Source organism: Salarias fasciatus, chromosome 3 (genome assembly GCF_902148845.1).
Source record: "Salarias fasciatus chromosome 3, fSalaFa1.1, whole genome shotgun sequence".
Lineage (NCBI taxonomy): Eukaryota > Metazoa > Chordata > Actinopteri > Blenniiformes > Blenniidae > Salarias > Salarias fasciatus.
Window position 1 is genome coordinate 2234518 of NC_043747.1, and position 6000 is coordinate 2240517.

A 6000-nucleotide genomic window follows, 5' to 3' on the forward strand; every position below is an offset into this window, starting at 1 on the left:
GCTGCTGTGGCTTTGCTGTCTTTTCCTTATATATCCCGAACTCCGTGGGGTGACTTCTTTGTAAATGTCTGATCATATTTGTTGTGTTAAAGTGCGCCCTGGGTGCCTCCTCGAGAAATTTCCTTTTTGCAAACATTGCAAGTAGCTGTTGGACTGCCGTTGGTTTGAATGGAGAAATATTCCCAAACAGCGGACATGCTGGATGCACGTTTTGATTTGCGACTGCCGTAAAGTGTGACGGCGCTGAAAATGAGATCGGATCGATACCTTGACAAAAGCCGATACCACCGAGTTTCCGAAAATAGGCGTATCGGGTCCGATATCGATACTGAGTATCGGATCGGGACATCCCTACTTTTAAGTACATTTATTGTTGTTGTATTTGTACTTTTTACTCAGTTAAGAAAAGTTAATACTTTTTTCACCACCAGTGATTTGTTTTTGACAGGAACCATTAGAAGGGGTACAATAGATGTCAGGGAAAATCCTGAAAATATTAGTATTGGAATGCTAGGCTTTGTTTACATATTATTCAGGTGGACCAGGTGTAATTTAATACTTTGTTTTGTCAGGTATATTCTTCCAACCAAAGTTTTGGATATAAGCCTGGTTTCAGCTGATGGTATGATGAAGAGCGAGTCTATTCTACACAATTATTAATAAATACTTCCATAGATTGGATTAATTTAATCAGTTGTTTCAGTCCCTATTACAAATGGAAGGTACTTGGAAGGTAATTGTTTATAGTTTAATGAATGTGATAAAAATAGTTCTTCGAATGAAGGCCTTTTTATGAGTCTAGTTTTTTTTTCTCTAAAATTTAAAGCTAAGCTATTGATTTAAGTGTTCTCTATTCCTTGTTGGTAATTGTTTCCTGTCATTATGTAGTGGTGTATTAATAAATTATTGAAAGATCACAAAGCAGTCAGAAAGCAGTGATTTTACTGAATTGGCAATTTTTGAACAGTCCAGTAGATGGTGCAGTTTGAATGTCAAAGGTCAAACATTACACAAGGTTTAAATTGTGAACAAGAGAAATCAAAACTGTCCTTTTTGTGTCCTTTTTGGGTCCAAAGGTTCCGGACAATTTGTCAGACGATCCAAACAGATTTTCAACCACAGTCACTCTGAAGACAGTGAAGCAGGTGGTGCAGCATCGTGAAAATAAAAGAAAATGCTACAGCTCAAATAATAGTCCTTCATAGCAGGACTTACCATACAAACTTTAGAATGCAACTTGTAATGTACAGATATCAGAATACTTACAAATGTACACAACACAAACCCGCCCACACCTTACTTTCAAGGTAGTCATCTTTTAATTTTCATGGATAATTTCTCCTCGTAGATTGGACAGAGCTGCACAGACTCTCAGGATTTTATCCAGTTTGTGTGCCAGGTTTATTGGCACAGTTTGAGAGAGGATTTTGTGGTTTTTCAGACGGCCAATGACCCGCTCTACATGAACTCCAATATTTGCAGTTCGCCTGGTGTGGGCTGTGTCCTCCTCCGAAAGTTGCCTCCATTTCTCGGTGAAGGCTGGGATGGCGAGATTCACCCGGCGTTCATGCAGCAGATCTGAGATGACGAATCCCCGGTCGGCCATGACGGCATCACCAGGACGCAGGCAGTCCAGGAAGCCACAGTCTGAAGAGATGAACTTATCACTGCATCTACCTCCATGTGCTGCAGAGATAAACATGATCAGGCCACAGGGAGCAATCGCCACAAGGTGCTTGATGGTATTCTGACCATAGTAATGACTGTAAGACGCCCCCCCGGAGTCCAGGTTGTGTGGTTTCTGAAGAGCCGTCTCAGAACAGTCAGTCACACAGGTGGTTGTTGGGTGATGCTCTTTAAAACACTGTGGCATTGTAGCAACAATGGTCTCTCGGAGCAGCCACACAATGTCAGACCTCAACTTCTCCTCCATGATGTCCAGCCATGCAGAGATGATCCTGCTGACTCCAGCCTGTGACGCCAAACCTCTCAGCCAGGTCCTCCTGCACGGGGTTCTGCCGGAGCTTCATGAGTGTCTTCAGGATCTGGTCTCGGACGTCCAGCTGGAAGGTGCTGACGTGGTCTTTGGTTAGTTCATCTGCCAAAAAGTTAAAAGTGTCCAGAGGGAGACCAGTGTAGACGAGGCAGAGACGGTCCGAGCGCAAGAGTGTTCGATGCAGCTCAGATGGTGCTGAACACTGTGTCGCTCGATGACACTGGAATGGCTGGTAGGGAGCAGGACTTGAGGCATAGTCATGGTCTAGAAGGCAGGAGGCAGAAGGTTCAGCCCGGAGCTCGCCGTCTGGCTGCGCAGCACTTTCACTCCCAGCACTGGTCGATGCATCTGAGGAAAAAGAATGATGGGTATATTTCAGGTATGATGTTACAAAAACATCGCATCAGACAAGTCCCCAAATACCATAAAATATATTTTTCCCACCTAAATATTATGTAAATGTTCTGTTAATGATCATGTGTTTCCTACCTGGTGTGATGGAAACAATATTTAGATAAAAGGTGTGTAAAAAGGGTGAGTGTATCTTCTCATGTGATGTATAGATGCTTGCACAAAACAGTACGTCTGTAATCCAGTTACTCTTGGGATGGACAATAATGACATTTTATGTCACAATAAATTTGCACTTCAAGTTTTATTTTTTTACTTTAGTAAGATAACCTTCACTAAAAGCCAACTGAAATCTATGGAATGAAATCCCTATCAAAATTCAAGAGCATTTTAAATTGATTTGAGAGCAGCATTTATTGATTTCATTCTCGGATTTCATGATTGTCTCTCAGAGCTCTGCTCTCGCGCTCAAATTTGCTCTGCGCGCGCTCAAACTGTGTCCTCGCGCTCGGTTACGACGCTGCTCGCGCAGATTTCCTGCGCTCACACTCAAACTCCTCCTCTTGCTCTCACGGAACTTGTGCTCACGGATCTCTGCTGCTCTCGGATTTTTCGTGTATCAACGCTGTCAACCAATAGAAAGCCGGCTCGCTCTGACCAATCAGATTATCCCTGTTTGTATACGGGTGCGTTCGCTGTTTCTGAGGAGCGTCGCATACGGGCGGACACCCTTTCAACGGGGTTTATTCACTTCCTCCCTCCGGGGCTGTAATAAATGTGATTTCTTTTAATTTTTTTACCACTGTTGGAAAAATATCATGCAATACATACAACAGCGTCCAAGCTTCTCATTACAATGGCTGTATTGTATAATAATAGCCGCATCGAACACTGCTCTTTGAGGTGTGCTGGTGGAGAAAACAATGTCACCATCCTGAAGGGACGAGGTACCTTTTGTCAGTTTGATTTTCTGTTAAATTGACATAATCACATTCCAATAAACGGGCCAAATTCAACTCGTTTTCCCGTCCTGACTGACAAAATGGATTTTCCACTCATTTCCCGTTTGACAGGTGGGCGGGGCTTACGCCGCTCTCAAAGTAAAGCTGTTCTTAACACAGCGGCAGATGTCTGACTGCTGCTCAGCCTGCTGTCAGGACTGTAAAAACTCATAAAAGTTGTATTAGTGTTACACGAAGAAGCTCACTCTGTGCTTTGCTGCTCTTTGGTTCTCATTGTTAGACGCTAAACTGCTTTTTTCGACTCCCGACTAAATGAAAGTAGTTAAAAAAATGACCAGCAGGGGTCGCCCTGTATTGCTCTCCTCATCACTCCGAATTTACACAGTGTACAATGAGATTGTAGAGAAGGAGTTAAACTCCTTTCGCACGCAACTAATACACCAAAGGAGTGAGAAAACAGAGAATTTATTGATTTGTTGAATGTTTACGTGATTAAAAACATGCAAACAATAAATAAACCCATGCTGTACAACAGCAACAATGATAAGACCATTCTGACTGTGATGGCTCCAGTTTCAGTGTTCATGTCATGTGTGGAAATAAATTATAATGCGTCTCTGTCAGAAGTACCGTTTGACATGTGTACTGGAGCCTGCATGTGTCCTGGTTTTATGATACTTACAAGGTAAAAACATGAAAATAATATAACAATAATCTGGATAACTCCACTGTGTTTCTCCACTGATCACAGATGATGAGGAGAGCAATACAGGGCGACCCCTGCTGGTCATTTTTTTAACTACTTTCATTTAGTCGGGAGTTGAAAAAATGCAGTTTAGCGTCTAAAGCTACGTTCACACCGCCAAGTGCTGTCTGCGATTTTGCGTCAAAGACAAGTGAAAACAAATGGGAACGCGCGTTCCAGCTGCGATGAGACGCAACGCGTCGGACGCGGCGCGTCGTCACGACGCGTCACCACGCGTTGTGCGGTGCGTCGGGGCGTTGGCGCTACGCGTCGCGATTTTGCGTCCGACGCTGAAGTTGGGAAATCTGAACTTTGGCGCGTCGCGATTTTGCGGCAAAGCAATCATAGAGCGTGCCCATGGTGACGTCGGCCAGGGAGCGGGAACCGGTCCGAAGAGAAGCACTTCGACCATGGAGGAGCGTGTCATAATGGCCGTTTACGCTCGCCCAGAGCTCTGGGACAAAACTTCTTTTTACAGGGACAGGAACAGAAAAGCAATTGCTTGGAGAAGGGTCAGTGAGGAGGTGGGCGTCCCTGGTAAGTAACATGAAAAACCCAACTTCTATTTAGTTTAGATCACCCGCTTTTTTTTACCTAGCCAAAAGATCGAGTTAGCACCATTGCTACATCCATGTTTGCTGACTAGTCATGTGTTCATTCAGAGGAGGTTTGCCGAGTGCGGTGGAAGAGCCTCAGGGACACCGACATCAGGGAGAGCCGGAAGGAGAGAGAAAGGAGGGACAGGAGGGGGAGCAGCAGCGACAGGTGCCAGTGGCGGTACCTCGCCCTCCTGTCCTTTCTGGAGCCCTCCGTGGCGCCACGCCAAACTAGTGGGAATATGAGCCCACGGAGGGCCCAGGAGGATCAGGAAGGAGGGCGCCCAGAGGAGCCAGTAGAAGAAGCAGCAGGGCTTTCAGGTGCTTGAGGTCTCTCAAATGAAGCTATGAAAATATGTTGTACAAGGCTGACAAAATAAAACAAGGATTGAGTCATTGCTGTCAATAATAGAGTATTTATTTTACTGTTATTTTCATGTAATTACATATTAATATCATTTGCTGTAGTTGTCATCAGTGTAGTTGCAGCAGCTATAATAGCATTAAAAACAATCTGATAACAATACAAATGCTGCACTTATGAGGTCATGTTTTTTATTCTTTTATCATACCCTTTGGAACCAGGTGAGCTGCTGACCCAGCTGGAGGACACACAGCAGCCAGAGTCCTCCCTGGGTCTGCCTGGCCGCCCCTGCTGCTGCTCCACAGCTGCTCCTCTGCTGCAGGCTGGCCCTTCCTCTGCTGCTCCACCACCAGGTGTGGAAAGTTGTCACTTTAAAGATGTACTTAGTTTTTGTAATGTAGGGTGTGTAATTCACATACATTTCTCCAAAACTTCCATGGATGTATTTGGCTCCATATTTAAAATATTTAAAACTAAAGATTGATTGTACAGATAATGTTAGTTTAATATTTTGTACAAAAGTTAATTGTTACTAATTGTCTCAAGTTTTGTTTGTGTGAAAACTTTTCAGTGAAACATGTTTTCGCTCTCAGCATTCGCATTTGACTTTTTCTTTGAAGGTCCGAGGAAGAGAGGCAGAAAGAGGCGCCACGACTCCGGGCCCACAGAGTGGCAAAAGGAGATGCTGGACACTCTGAGGGCCATACCAGAAGCGCCTCCTGCTGCACCGCCCAGGCCTCTCTCCGAGACGAGATGTTCCTCCTTTCTCTCGTTCCTCTTCTGCAAAAGGTGCCTCCTCAGTCCAAGGATACGTGAAATTCCAAATTCATAAATTAATATATGACAACAGCACAGTTCTGTTAAATTTGGAACGATTGGAGCCTACAGAGTAAACTGGTTTATTAACCAAGAGGAGGCGTCCTTTGCAGAAGAGGAAGCAGACCTTCTGCTCTCCCTCCCCTGAGGCTGTTCCACCGCACCTTCTC